The sequence below is a fragment of the Adiantum capillus-veneris genome, chromosome 17, assembly GCF_014529385.1.
Source record: "Adiantum capillus-veneris isolate H3 chromosome 17, ASM1452938v2, whole genome shotgun sequence".
Classification (NCBI taxonomy): Eukaryota; Viridiplantae; Streptophyta; class Polypodiopsida; order Polypodiales; family Pteridaceae; genus Adiantum; species Adiantum capillus-veneris.
The window spans coordinates 124801889-124816897 of NC_140947.1; positions in this window are offsets into that span (position 1 = coordinate 124801889).

The window sequence follows — 15009 nt, forward strand, 5'->3', positions numbered from 1 at the left end:
TAGACGACCACCCAAAGTGGAGGCAGAAGTGGCTGGACAAGCGGCCATAGGATCTAACCAACTACCACAACGCTCCTCAACACATTCAAATAGATCTTACTTTATGCCCAGTCCCTAGAAGACGCACATGGAAGGAGTTTGCCACATGGAAAGGTTCAAAGCAGCAAAAGCTGAACTACCCAGTCCTGACAGCGCAAAATCCTCCTACAGTAGCCTCTGTAGTCAACACTCTCAATTCAACAATCACTTTAGCGAGATATCCCCGACGTAGCCTGTCAGATGCTGGTAAAGATAGCCCGGATGATCGTCACCTACATCCAGGTGTTCAAAGACACTGAAGGCGACGATCATCCGTGCAATCTGTTCTTAGAAGGGCATCGAGGAATTTGCTAGAATTTGCAAGATTCACCACCACGACATATCTTGATGGCAATGTACTCCAGACTCATGTACCTGCCGTCACATTGCTTGCAGACATTCGAGGAGGCCTTCGTCACACAGGTTTTTTCAAAATCGACTCAAGAATCTTTCATCCTATTGCGAAGGACCTCAAGGCATGGTACATAGCATACCAGCACACATTAAGTGAAAACCCCTTCAGACAGCATCAAGAAGCCCTGGAGGCTGTACTCCGGCACGCGAAGCTTTTCAACAACTCTTGCCTCCTTGGAGCCCCATCAACGACCAAAGCTCTGAACATGCACGAGGACGTGCAAGGATAAGGAAGGGGGGAGTGTTTGGCGGACGAAGCAATGGTCTCCAGAGAAAGAGTCACAGTTTTCAGGGAATCTACATTTTTGCAAAAATCTCATCCTTTTGTAAAAGAGCTTCTCTAAGCCGAGAACTTGTAAAGAAATTTTTGATTACTTTTTTGAGAGCACTTGTATAGTGGAAATCCAGTTAGAAGTTTAGGACTTTTTGGCCGAACAAGCCATTTGTAAAGACCTAAACTATAAAGGTCATCTTTGTAAGTTTGAACACAATCCTCTTTGATGTGAAGAAGACAACATACGTTTGAGAGCTCTATCTTGCTGCAACTTGTAATCTTCGCTACTGTGGCTACGTTAATCCGAATTCAGATTCGTTTATTGCATTGTGTTCCTCTTACTTTGCTCTTCCATTCAAGTGTAATCATTCAAGATTCGGTGTAGGTGTTCAACTACGAGTTTGAGACCTTAAATCGCTCTTTTGAGTGTTTAAACGCGTATTTTCTGTTGTTTTGACCCTAAGAGAGGCTTCAGGGACCCTAAAACGACCCTTTGGGATCACATGTTCACTGTTTTTGCTGACTTTGGGATGAACGATCGCGATCTTTGTACCTCTCTAGAATGCTGTGACAATGATAGGATAGATTCTAGATAGTCCTCTATAGCTCCCCTTCATGTTTCGTGCGAATCCGACATGATTTGTATGGTAAACGGGTGTGATGACTGTAGAGCTGTGTAGAAGGACATATGTAGATTACTTGGCTTTAGTGTGTATGATTTGCTTGCAGAGTTAGTAGTTGCATCTCATCAAGTTCACTTCATTAAGAATGACACCCTAGTGAGTTTCCATGCCTCATCCTGGTCGCTTCCCTTGTATTGATATTTTATGTTGATGCGTGAGAGATATGCTATGGACATCCATCGCGGTGACCCGCAAACACGATTGAATGTGGCTGGTGCATTGGTCAAGCCAAAAGGCATGACAATATATTCATAAAGACCAAACGTAGTGCGAAATGTGGTCTTTACAATGTCTTGATCAACCATAATTATTTGCTGATAGCCACGTTTTAGGTCAATCCTACTAAAGTAGGTGGACCCTTGTAGCTTATCAAATAGGTCTTCTACCTGTGGAACGGGAAACCTATTCTTGATAGTGATTCTATTTAGTGCTCTGTAGTGGACACACATACGATATGTGGTGTCTTTCTTTTGCACTAATAGCACAGGAGAACACAATGGAGATGAGCTAGGCCAACCATGCCCTTCTCAACTAACTCATGCACTTGTCACATAATCTCCTCTTGAGAAACTCTATAAGGAGGTTTATTAGGCAATGAACTTCGTGGAAGAAGTTCAATTGCATGGTCATCATTGCCTCGATTAGGAGAGGTAGTTCACAAGGGATGTCGTCAATAAAGACATCTTGAAACCCCTTGAGAAAATTGGATAACTCTAATTCCTTGTGATCATTTATATTTTCTTTTGCTAAAGCATTAGGTTCATTTTGAGAATCTTTAACAAAAATTATGTACACATAAATAGAGCTCTTTATTGACTTATTGAAAGATTGCGTATGCACAATGGGTATGGTGTTACCCATTTGCTTAGCATCTATGTACATATATTTTCCCTAAACCTAAAGTAGATTTTCCTTTCAGGGAATTTAACATTGGCAGCCATGCAATCAAACCATGGTACCCCTAGGATTACATCTGCATGCTTGAGAGGAGACATAAAGAAGTCCTCTTTGTCCACATAGCTTTGGACATGGGGCCTCAATTTTTTGATTAAGGGATTGATTGAAGCTTCTTGCCCCTTGAAAGCGCCGTCTGCGGGTAAGACATCTCCCATCTCGTGAGCTTGTATGCCTAGCTTGGTGGCCAACTCTGTGGATATGAAATTGTGAGTAGAACCAGGGTGAAAGAGAATAAAAGCATCATGTTCTCTTACCTTTCCCCAAGCATGGCATAAATGAGATCCTTTGTGGTGAGTTTCCTCCTCTTGGATTTCGACCAAGGTAGCTCTAGGAGGTTCATGGCGGGTGTTCTTTTGGGGACAAGAGCGGTACGCATTCCCTTGCTCGCCGTGCTTGAAACAACGGTTCTCCTTGCGATAATGCTCAAGCCCTTCATGTGAGAGTTTGTTTTTGCCTTTGTAAACTCCCTTCTCCTTAGCTTTGTTGGAATTGCCCTTAGGAGACTTTTGGACATTGTCCTTCCCCTTAGGCTCATTGGGACCCTTGCTTTCTATGGGCTTAGAATTTCTTTTAGCCACGGTTTGGAAATCGATTCGAGAAGCCACCACAGTAAGGTGTATACTCTCCGATATGGTGCTTGGCCTTTGGGAGTTAGCATACTCCGCCAATTCTTCAGTTAAGCCCGCACAAAATTGTTGCTTTTGCTCTCCAAAATCCAACCTTTTGAAGATAGTGGCTTTGAGTTGTAAGTCCCAAAACTTGTCTACATATTTGTGAATGGATTCGTAGGGAGAGAGCTTCAAGCTTCGCCATTCGGTGAGTACTTTGTCTTTGGCATCGGTGACCAAAAACTGCTTCATAATGGAATCTCTTAAAGCTTTCCATGTTTGTGGAGCTTCATCGTTGCCCCGTAGGCTAGACCACAATTGTCTGGCGGGCTTTTGAAAGTGCATAGCTACATGGCATAGCTTAGAGGACTCCGTGAAGCCCTCATCTCCAAACGCCGCATCGAACTGTTGGATAAAGGCCAAGACTTTGTCCGTAGCACCAAAGGTGCCATCGTAGGTAAGGAAAGAGATGCTCTTTCCTCCCACTTTGAACTTCTTGAGCTTGGATGACCTCTTCCAGGCGGCATAGGATTTCCTATGGCCTCTTCTTTTTTATGGTTCAAAAGTTGCACCATCACTTTCTTCAGAAGATGAAGAATTTGAGGAAGATGGAGAAGAGGGTGACCTCTTTCTCGCCTTTTTCTTGCCTTGATCTTCTTTGTTTGCACCATCACTGTCATAAGAGAAAGAAGATGAAGAAGATGGAGAAGAGGGTGTCCTCTTTCTCCCCTTTTTCTTCTCTTGCTTTTTGTCATCCCTCTTTGAATTATGGTATGGAGAAGTGTGCAATGGTCTTCTCCGTTTTGGAGGTGATGGAGAGCGTTTAGCCCACCGTCTTCGTGGAGCCATCTCCGCCGAGATGGCAAGAGACTCACTTCTTTCTCGTTCCTTCGGTGGAGGCTCTTGAGTTCTCCTTTGAGAAGGAGATGCGTCATCAAGAAGCACATTTCTGAGCCCTTCATATGGATCCTCTTCTTCTTGGAGAATCCCATGAGCACGAAGCTACCATTGCACTTCACTTTGGAGGGATCCATTGCCCATAGATTGTTGAAGCTTAGAAACAAGGTAGTTAACAAGTATAGGGGCATCATTAGTAGCTTGCTCATTAGAAAAATCAAAGTTATCAACATTAATTTCACTCTCTTTACTATTGTCAGCCATTATAACAACTTTTAGGTGTAAACTTTGTAGGTGTACTTTGGCACTTCAAGCCCTAGTTGCTACTCCTCTTTACCCCTTTAGAAAAAGCACTCAAGCTACTGTACCCGTGGCTTGAATACCATTAATTTCAAGGAATAGAAGAGAGGGTCTTTCAACACCAAAACAACACCGGCTCCTATCAAGCTTCTAATAGCTCAATAGAAGCCGTAGGCAAGTCCAATAGGACTCCACTATTAAGACCATAGCTCTCAATGATGATGCCCCGTTATCTGCACGAAGGCAGGCACACTGCAAGGCTGAAAAATCTCTATTCTACTTACTCAAATGCAATTAATAGTACCAACCATTCATAGCTAGCTTGAGAACCTCCCCTCTTGAGCAAGAAAAGAGAAGCCTTGTGCTCTGATACCAATGTAACATTTAATGGCCTAGTAACTTGTGTGTAGCGGAAGATAGCATGAACATAGTGAGCATTTCATTAGAATAGATTCCTAATGAGAATAACAAGAGTGCTTGGGTGGAGAGAGCAAAAAAAAGTATAACACCTAGTTAGATAGCATGAATAATACTTCAAAAGAGAGAGAAATTAAGCTAGTGGCAATAGTTGAGGACCGGACTTGCATGGAGCCGGTCCCCCCTCCAAAAGGCTTTGTATTATGGTTTCTCCCATCAAGAGAGACATTTTACAATACAATTCTTTGTGTTACTTCAATACTAGCTAGTGCAATAAAGATGGAAACTTCAAGCACTAAGCAAAACACTTATAAAACACAACATCAATTCCCTCACGCTCTCATACCCAAGACCTCACACACCTTCAAAGATGGTGAGAGCTAGCGGGGTATGAGAGTAGATTGAGAGGAAGAAGGAGTAGTCTTATGATTAAGATGTACATCTCCTCACATAATCACTCATATTAGCATAGCTTAGCTTAGTAATTAGCATGGTAGAGGAGATGAGCATGCATTGAAGCTTGGCTCTTGGTTGGATTTGCATCACAAAGCCAAGAGTTGTTGGTGTAGGCCTCCCTTCTCACAAGCTTGGAGTAGGTGATAAGCTTTCCATTAAAGCTTGAGAAGGAGAGAGGGAGTCTTCTTACTCCACACATGGACTAGTGCGAGTGTGTATGCAATAATGCATTGAGAAAATCAGCCCTCTCTCTCTCTTGGTCAACCCCTCTAGCTATTTGCTCATGCTCACACCCTGTTGGACCTCTCCAGGCTTAGCCAATGGAATTTCAAGAGAATAAGTGATAGCCTTCTAACATGTGTTTCCCTTTCCCCTTTTGTGAGAGCTTTAGGTAATTAATTAATGCAACTAAACTCTCATTATACCCCTTTGTCTCCTGGCCAATAGGAATTAGGCAAGCCATTAGGTTGTCGAATGCTCATTGGACCCCTTGGAAGACTGTCCAATAGTCTTCTAGAGAGCTTAATTCCTATTGGTTCTTTTATTAAGTGTTTTTAAATTAATTAAAGTAGATTTACTCTAGCCTAATTCTCATTGGTCCACCTCCATGGCCATCCAATAGGATTTGAGTACACCTTGTGGGCATCTGGGCTAGGGAGTTGACATGTGTCCCGCTTTCCCCTTGTGTAAAGGAAGCTTGCGAGTGTGTGTGTGTGTGTGTGTGTGTGTGTGTGTTTCTCTCTCATCCCCTACTTCCAAGGCTCGCCCCCTCCTAAGTAGGACTCTTTGAAGACTTTTTGGCACACACCCTAAGCATCCAATTTTCCTATTAATTGACCTTTGGACACAACCTTTGAATTTGGAACCTTAGCATTTTGGAAGTCTTAATGGGCTGAACCTTAGGGTCTTTTAAGCCCATTGTTGCACCTTGCTCTTTTGCAGATCCCCCCCCCCCCCCCCTTTGGATCCCTATTTTCCCTCCTTTGGATCCCTACTATGGCCGGTCTATCAGCTTAACCAATATTCTAGCTTTTTCTCCCCCAGCACTTCCCCATATTAAATGATCAGTTTAACATGAGAAAATCATTTAGGAGAATTAGATATTAGTTATTACATGCTGCCTCCCCAAACAACAAGGAGGGTTGGGGATTCTCAAAATTTCTAAGAAAGCCCATAAGATTGCCTCCAAGTGCATTATGAGGGCACTAAACTCAGAGGACTATTGGGCCTACCTCATCAAGAGGGAGATACAGTCCTTTACACTCCACTCTTATCCTAGCTGGAGTGTTTTCTCTATCAAGGATATCATACCCACACCTTTCTTTGTCAAAACCCATTGGCTCTAATCTGATCAAGAAGATGTGGTCCTCCTGGACAAAAGTAAAGAAAGGTCTCTCCCTCCCCTCTCACCTTGTCTTTAATTTCATTTTCTCTTGCAGGACTCTATTTGGATTGGCCAACTGGCTAAAAAAATGAAGTTGGGACTATCAAGGAAATCTCATGCAGCCTTTAAACGAGGGATCCATTCTTGGAAAGATGTCTATAAGGATTGTACGTGGCTAAAAACTAATGCTTTGATGGATTACTATGGTGTCTCCAGGGCTTGTGCTGAGGATATATCTTCAAGGATATCCAAACTCAAAGATTCAATGTTGATCAGTAACAAAGTTTACCCTCAAGCGAAATCCCTCAAGACCACTACTAGGGTCATCTATTCAAGGTACTCTGCTAAGGGGGAGATGGATGATACCTTTAGGAGGAAAATCAATCATAGGTGGGGACTAGGTTGTAGTAAAAAATAGTGGGTTTACAGATTTTTCTATGTATGGGCTTTCCCCCAAGCCATCAAAGTCAATTTTCTTATGTGGTTAATCCTTCACAAAGGGGGTGGGAGAAGGTTCATGAACCTTCCTAGACTTTGCCCCAAATGTCAATCTCAAGTGGAAACCCTAGAACACCTTTTTTTCTTTTGTCCTTGTAATAAAAAAAGTCTGGTTTACTTGCAGCAGAGGCTTCAAACTGTTCACCCTTCTCCTATTGCGGCTCAAAATCTACTCGTAGGTGTAACAAAATTGGACTGATAACATTGAAAATAGTGGAATTTAGATGAGTGTAGTGAGCATTTCTTTAAGAGAATTCATCATGAGCATAAGAAGAGTACTTGATTGGAGATAGCAAAACAATCATATTAGCTAGTTAGCTTGGCATGCACAATACTTGTAAAAGAGAGAGAGATTTAGAGAAATTGACAACAATTGAGGACCGGATTTACTTGGAGCCGGTTCCCCCTCCAAAAGGCTTTTGTATTATAGATTCTCCCATGAAGAGAGACTTGGTACATTACATATGCTTTGTGTTCCTTGAGACCTTGTTGGTGCAATGAAGATGGTAAGCATCATGCACCAAGATTATGCCCGCAAATACCTTGCAAAAACATTAGCTTGTCCCCGGCCTCAATCCCAAGACCTCAAACACCTTCAACGGTGGAGAGAGCTAGTAGGGAGTGAGGGAAGGGAAGAGGAAGAAGAAGTAGCATACGAGAAAGAAGTAGTTTCTTCTCATAACATTACTCATATAGCATAGCATAGCATAGTAATGAAGATGAAGAAGATGGAAAGCTTTGCTTTGAAGCATGACTCTTGGTTGGGTTTACATTCCGTAGCCAAGAGGTGTTGGTGTAGACTCTCTACTTCTCAATCTTGGAGAAGGAGATCAAGTTCTTGCTCATCACACAATGAGAGAGTGTGTGAGTGTGTGTGGGAGAGTCTATGCCACAAGCAAGCCCCCTCCTAGCTTCGGTCGACCCCTCTTCCTAGCTCATGCTTGAACTTCATTTGGCTCTTCCCAAGCCTAGCCAATCACAAGCTTAGGTCTTAACTAGCAATAGAGGTAGCATTTGGACAAGTGTCCTGCTTTCCTCTTTGACAGAGAGGGATTGAATAATTAATTAATTAAACTTAATTCTTATTGGACCTCTCTCAAGGCCATCCAATAGGTTTTAGGCACACTATGAGGGCAACCTTGCTAGGGGCTTGACATGTGTCCTATATGCCTCTTGTGGAAGGGGCTTGCCTTGAGTGTGTGTGTGTGTGTGTGTGTGTGTGTGTGTGTTCTCTCTCATGCCCCTACCTTCAGGACTCGCCCTGTAACATTTAATGGTCTAAAAACTTATGTGTAGTGGAAATTAACATGAACATAGTGGGCATTTCATTAGAATAGATTCCTAATGAGAATTACAAGAGTGTTTGGGTGGAGAGAGCAACAAAAAGCATAACACCTAGTTAGATAGCATGAACAATACTTTCAAAAGAGAGAGAAATTAAGCAATTGACAACAGTTGAGGACCGGATTTGCATGGAGCCGGTCCCCCCTCCAAAAGGCTTTGTATTATGGTTTCTCCCATCAAGAGAGACATTGTATAATACAATTCTTTGTGTTCCTTCAAGACTAGCTAGTGCAATGAAGATGAAAGCTTCATGCACTAAGCAAAACACTTAGCAAACACAACTTTAATTATCCCCGTTCTCAAACACAAGACCTCACACACCTTCGAAGATGGTGAGAGCTAGCAGGGTATGAGAGTAGATTGAGAGGAAGAAGGAGTATCTTACGAGAAAGATGTACATCTCCTCACATAATCACTCATATTAGCATAGCTTAGCTTAGTAATTAGCATGGTAGAGGAGATGAGCATGCATTGAAGCTTGGCTTTTGGTTGGATTTGCATGCACATGCCAAGAGTGTGTCGATGTTGGCTTCTATCTCACAAGCTTGGAGTATGTGATGAGCTCTCCATTAAAGCTTGGGAAGAGAGTCTTCTTTGCTTCACACATAGACTGTGTGTGAGTTTGTGTGTGATAATGCCTTGCAAAAATCAGCCCCCTCTCTCTCTTGGGCGAGCCCTCTTGCTATTTGCTCTTGCTCAACCCTCATTGGCCCTCCCCAAGTCAAGCCAATGACTATTAAGCAGCATAAGTGATAGCCTTCTGACATGTGTCCCCCTTTCCCCTTTTGTGAGAGCTTTAGGTTAATTAATAATTTGATTAAACTCTCATTGGACCCCTTTGCCTCGTGGCCAATAGGAATCAGGCAAGCCATTGGGCTGCTGAATGCTCATTGGACCGCTTGGGAGACTGTCCAATAGTCATCTAGGAGACTTAATTTTCATTTGTTCTTTTATTAAGTGTTTTTAAATTAGTTAAACTAGATTTACTCTAGCCTAATTCTCATTGGTCCACCTCCAAGGCCATCCAATAGCAATTGGGCACACCTTGTGGGCATCTGGGCTAGGGAGCTGACATGTGTCCCTAGTTCCCTTTGTGTAAAGGGAGCTTGTGTGTGTGTGTGTGTGTGTGTGTGTGTGTGTGACTTTCTCTCTCATCCCCTACTCCCAAGGCTCGCCCCCTCCTGTGTAGGGATTTGAAAAGACTTTTTATTCACACACAAAGCATCCAATTTCCCCTAGGGTTGACCTTTGGACACAACCTTTGAATTTTGGAACCTTAGTCTTAATGGGTTGAACCTTAGGGTCTTTTTAGCCCATTGTTGCACATGGCTCTTTTGCAGATGGCCGCCCCTTTGGATCCCTATTTTCCCTCCTTTGGATCCCTCCTGTGGCCGGTCTGCTAGCTCAACCAATATTCTAGCTTTTTCTCCCCTGGCACTTCCCCACATTAAATGATCAGTTTAATATGAGAAAATCATTTATGAGAATTAGATATTGTTTATTATGACATTACCTCTCTCTTGAAATCATAGTCATCCTCGACTATGGTGTAAAGAAGATAAAGCATATTCATGAGTCCTTTTCTTAGTGGGTAGAGGATCCCTATGTTACCCTATGACATCATTCCACAATGGATGACTAGTCCAATTGGTGCTTGAGAGCCTGAGGCTGCCGCAAGCATGTCTGCACATTAGTCCTATCAATCTTCCATAGTAGAGTGACAAGGTCTACTTGGTGTTTGGGAGACGTCGTCTCCGCAAACTTGATCTAAGCATGTATACTACTTCATTTTTGTGCACAATAAAGAAAAAGAGAGTCTTATAAGACAAAAAAAACTTTGTTCATTTTTAACATTTTGTACATTTGGTTACTCTAGGGAAGCATTGTAAGCATTGACAAGGTTTAGGTTATCCTTTAATTGTATGCCTTGCATCCATCTAGCATCTTCAAAAGGATAATTCTTAAACTTAATAAGATATCGTCAGATAGTTTTACTGCCTCTGAATACCTTGTCTTCATGTCGGAGAATGGACTCGGGCTGCAGCACCTCCTCTTGGTCCTCGATCTTCGGTGGGTCTTCAATAGTTGGTTCTTGAGGTGGCTCTCCTTTGTAAGGCTTTAATAGGCTCACATGGAAAGCATTGTGTATGAGCCAATGATTGGGCAACTTGAGTTGATAGGCCATCTCAATGATTGGCCTAAGAATCTGGAAGGGACCATAGTACCTTTTTGCTAGTTTAACATAGTACTTTTGGTGGCCTGTAGGATTCTTGCCCATCATGTCCCTTAATCGAGCCTTGGGAAACTTTAATAAGACCCAATCATTTTCTTTAAAGGCTTGGGCTCTTTTGTGCTTGTCAGCAGCAGCCTTTTGCCTTTGCTGTGAGATAGAGATAGCATCCTTAATCTTTTGAAAAGATTCTTGTAGGTCTCGGCTATACTCATCTGCAGCAGCGAAGATCTTCCCATGTACCTTAAGTAGCAAGGGACTTTTTGATCTTCCCTCAATTACCTCGAAAGGTGCTTTTCCCGTGGAAGTATGTATAGTGTTATTGTAAGCATACTCCACTAAGGGTAAGTACTTCTCCCATTGGGATCTTTGATCTACTTCCGTTACATATGCTTTTAGTAGATCGAGAATGGTTAGGTTAGCTATTTCACTTTGGCCATCCGTTTGTGGATGATAGGCCGAAGAGAAATTTAGCCTTGTCCCTAAATTCTCATAGAGACCCTTCCAGAAATTATTGGTCATTCTAGGATCTCTATCCGACACTATGGACATTGGCAAGCCATGGTACTTGAAAATTTGTGAAATGAAGAGGGTTGCCATTTGATGGGCTTTGATAGTCTTTTTGACAGGTATAAAATGAGCTTGTTTACTGAACCTATCTACTATCGTCCATATTCCCGTATTCCCATGGATAGACTTAGGCAATCCAAAGATAAAATCCATGGATATGCTCTCCCATGGTGAATTAGGGATTGGCAAGGGTTGAAGCAATCCAAGTTGCTTCCCTCTATCAAATTTTGTCTTTTGGCATACCACACATTTAGAAACATACTCTTGTATGTTCACTTTCATGGTAGGCCAATAGAAATATGTTTCAATTCCCTTTAAGGTAGACTGAATCCCTCAATGCCCCGCATACGGTGGAGAATGAGATTCATACATTACTTTCTCACGTAGTGAGTTAGTAACGCATAGTCTATTGCCATAGAGAAGATAACCATCTTGTAAAGTAAATGGTTCTTCTTTCTTCCCTAATGCAAGGGCTGAAATCACATCTCTAAAATCGGGATCAATAGCGTACTCATCTATCATTAAAGATAGATCATTGTGAGTTGCTATGGAAACCGCATTCACTCTCGGCCGTCTTGAGAGTGGATCAACTACTTGATTATGCTTGCCAACAATGTGAACAATATGAAAATGAAATTGCGAAAGGAAATTTTTCCACCTCATTTGTTTGTCGGAGAGCTTGGTCTGCATCATGAAGTACTTAAGACTTTGGTGATCCATTCGCAGAATGAAAGGAGTCCCCAATAAATAGTGCTTCCATGACTCTAAGGCATGTAGAACTGCAAGGAGTTCCTTTTCGTATATGCCTAGAGCTTGCTCAAGAGGGTCGAGCCTTCGACTCTCATAGCCTATGGCGTGCCCTTCTTGGAGCAAAACAGCTCCAAGGCAATCACCACAAGCATCACATTGGACCTCAAATGGTTTTGAGAGATCCGGTAGTGTAAGCATAGGTTGAGAGATAAGCTTTTCGAAAGCATTGTTCTCCTTAGTAGACCATGTATACCTAACACTTTTCTTTGTTAGGTCATGTAATAGTCCCGCAATTTGTGAGAACTTTTCTATGAAGCATCTATAGTATGCACACATACCTATAAAGCTTCTTAGTTCATGAAGATTCTTTGGTTTAGGCCATCCTTTTATTACCTCTAACTTTGATGGATCCATTTGGATGCCATCTTGAGAGATAATGTGACCTAAATACTGAATTTCTTGCAAGAAAAATTCACTTTTCTTTCGATTAACATAAAGTTTATTCTCTCTTAAAACTTGAAATATTACCTGGAGGTGTTACTTGTGTTCGTGTAATGAATTAGAGTAGATGATAATATCATCAAAGAACACTCCAGTGAAGGTTCGAGGAGGCCTAAACAGCTTCTCCATCAAGCAGTTGAATGTGGCTGGTGCATTGGTCAAGCCAAAAGGCATGACAATGTACTCATAAAGACCAAATGTGGTGCGAAAGACGGTCTTTACAATGTCTTGATCAACTATCCTTATTTGATGATAGCCACTTTTTAGATCAATCCTACTGAAGTAGGTCGATCCTTGTAGCTTATCAAATAGGTCTTCTACCCGTGGAACGGGAAACCTATTTTTGATAGTGATCCTATTTAGTGCTCTATAGTCGACACACATACTATATGTGCCGTCTTTCTTTTGCACTAATAGCACAAGTGAGCAAAATGGAGATGAGCTAGGCCTAACCATGCCCTTCTCAACTAACTCATGCACTTGCCGCATAATCTCCTCTTGTTGAGCTTGAGAAACTCTATAAGGAGGTTTGTTAGGCGGTGAAATTCCTGGAAGAAGTTCAATTGCATGGTCATCATTACTCGTTTAGGAGGTAGCTCACAAGGGATGTCGTCAATAAAAACATCTTGAAACCCCTTGAGAAAATTGGATAACTCTAATTCCTTTTGGTTGCTTTTATTTTCTTTTGCTAAAGCATTAGGTTCATTTTGAGAATCTTTAACAAAAATCATGTACACGGAAATAGAGCTCTTTATTGACTTCTTGAAAGCTGGTGTTGTACAATGGGGATAGTGTTACCCATTTCCTTAGCCAGGCGGTCAAACCATGGTGCCCCTAGGATTACATCCTCATGCTTGAGAGGAGAGATAAAGAAGTCCTCTTTGTCCACATAGCCTTGGACATGAAGCCTCAATTTCCCAATTAAGGGAGTGACTGAAGCTTCTTGCCCCTTGAAGGCGCTGTCTGCGGGTAGGACATCTCCCATTTCGTAGGATTGTATGCCTAGCTTGGTGGCCAACTCTATAGATATAAAATTGTGAGTAGAACCATGGTCAAAGAGAATAAAAGCTTCATGTTCTCTTACCTTTCCCCAAGCATGGCATAGAGGAGATCCTTTGTGATGAGTTTGGTGAGTCTCCTCCTCTTGGATTTCAACCAAGGAAGCTCTAGGAGGATCTTGGCGGTTGTTCTTTTGGGGACAAGCGCGGTACGCATGCCCTTGTTTGCCGCACTTGAAACACCGGTTATCCTTGCGATAACGCTCAAGCTCTTCAGGAGAGAGTTTGTTTTTACCTTTGTAAACTCCCTTCTCTTTGGCTTTGTTGGAGTTGCCCGTAGGAGACTTTTGGACATTGTCCTTCCCCTTAGGCTCGTTGGAACCCTTGTTTTTCGTGGGCTTATTATTTCTTTTAGCCCCCGTTTGGAAATTGATTCGAGAGGCCACCATAGTATGGTGTATTACCGCCGATATGGTACGTGGCCTTTGGGAGTTGACATACTCCGCCATTTCTTCGGTTAAGACCGCACAAAATTGTTGCTTTTGCTCTCCAAAATCCAACTTTTTGATAACAGTGGCTTTGAGTTGTAGGTCCCAAAACTTGTCTACATATTTGTGGATGGATTCATAAGGAGAGAGCTTTAAGCTTCGCCATTCAGTGAGTACTTTATCTTTGGCGTGGGTGGCCAAAAACTGCTTCATAATGGAAGCTCTTAAAGCTTTCCATGTTCGTGGAGCTTCACCATTGGCTCGTAGGCTAGACCACCATTGCCTGGCGGACTTTTGAAAGTGCATAGCTACATGGCGTAGCTTAGAGGACTCCGTGAAGCCCTCATCTCCAAACGCCGCATCGAATTGCTGGATAAAGGCCAAGACTTTGTCCGTAGCACCAAAGGTGCCATCATAGGTAAGGAAAGAGATGCTCTTCCCTCCCTCTTTGAACTTCTTCAGCTTGGATGACCTCTTCCATGCGGCATAGGATTTCCTATGGCCTCTTCTTTTTTATGGTTCAAAGGTTGCACCATCACTTTCTTTAGAAGGTGAAGAATTTGAAGAAGGTGGAGAAGAGGGTGACCTCTTTCTCGCCTTTTTCTTGTCTTGATCTTCGTCGTCTTTACCATCACTTTCATAAGAGGAAGAGGATGAAGAAGATGGAGAAGAGGGTGTCCTCTTTCTCGCCTTTTTCTTCTCTTGCTTTTTATCATCCCTCTTTGAATTATGGCGTGCAGAAGAGTGTGATGGTCTTCTCCGCTTTGGTGGTGATGGAGAGCGTTTAGCCCGCCGTCTTCGTGGAGCCATCTCCGCCGAGGTGGCGGGAGACTCACTTCTTTCTCGTTCCTTCGGTGGAGGCTCTTGAGTTCTCCTTTGGGAAGGAGATGCATCATCAAGAAGTAAATTCTTGAGCCCTTCGTACGGATTCTCTTCTTCTTCCCGAATCGGAGAGAGACCTCTTTTGGTAGTCTCACAAGGAGGCTTCCTAGGTGTTCTCTCGTCATGGTGATGAGCTTGGAGAATCCCGTGAGCACGGAGCTGCCGTTGCACTTCACTTTGGAGAGATGGATTGCCCATGGCTTGTTGAAGCCTAGAAACAAGATAGTTAACAAGCATTGAAGCATCATTAGTAGCTTGCTCATGAGCAAAATCAAAGTTA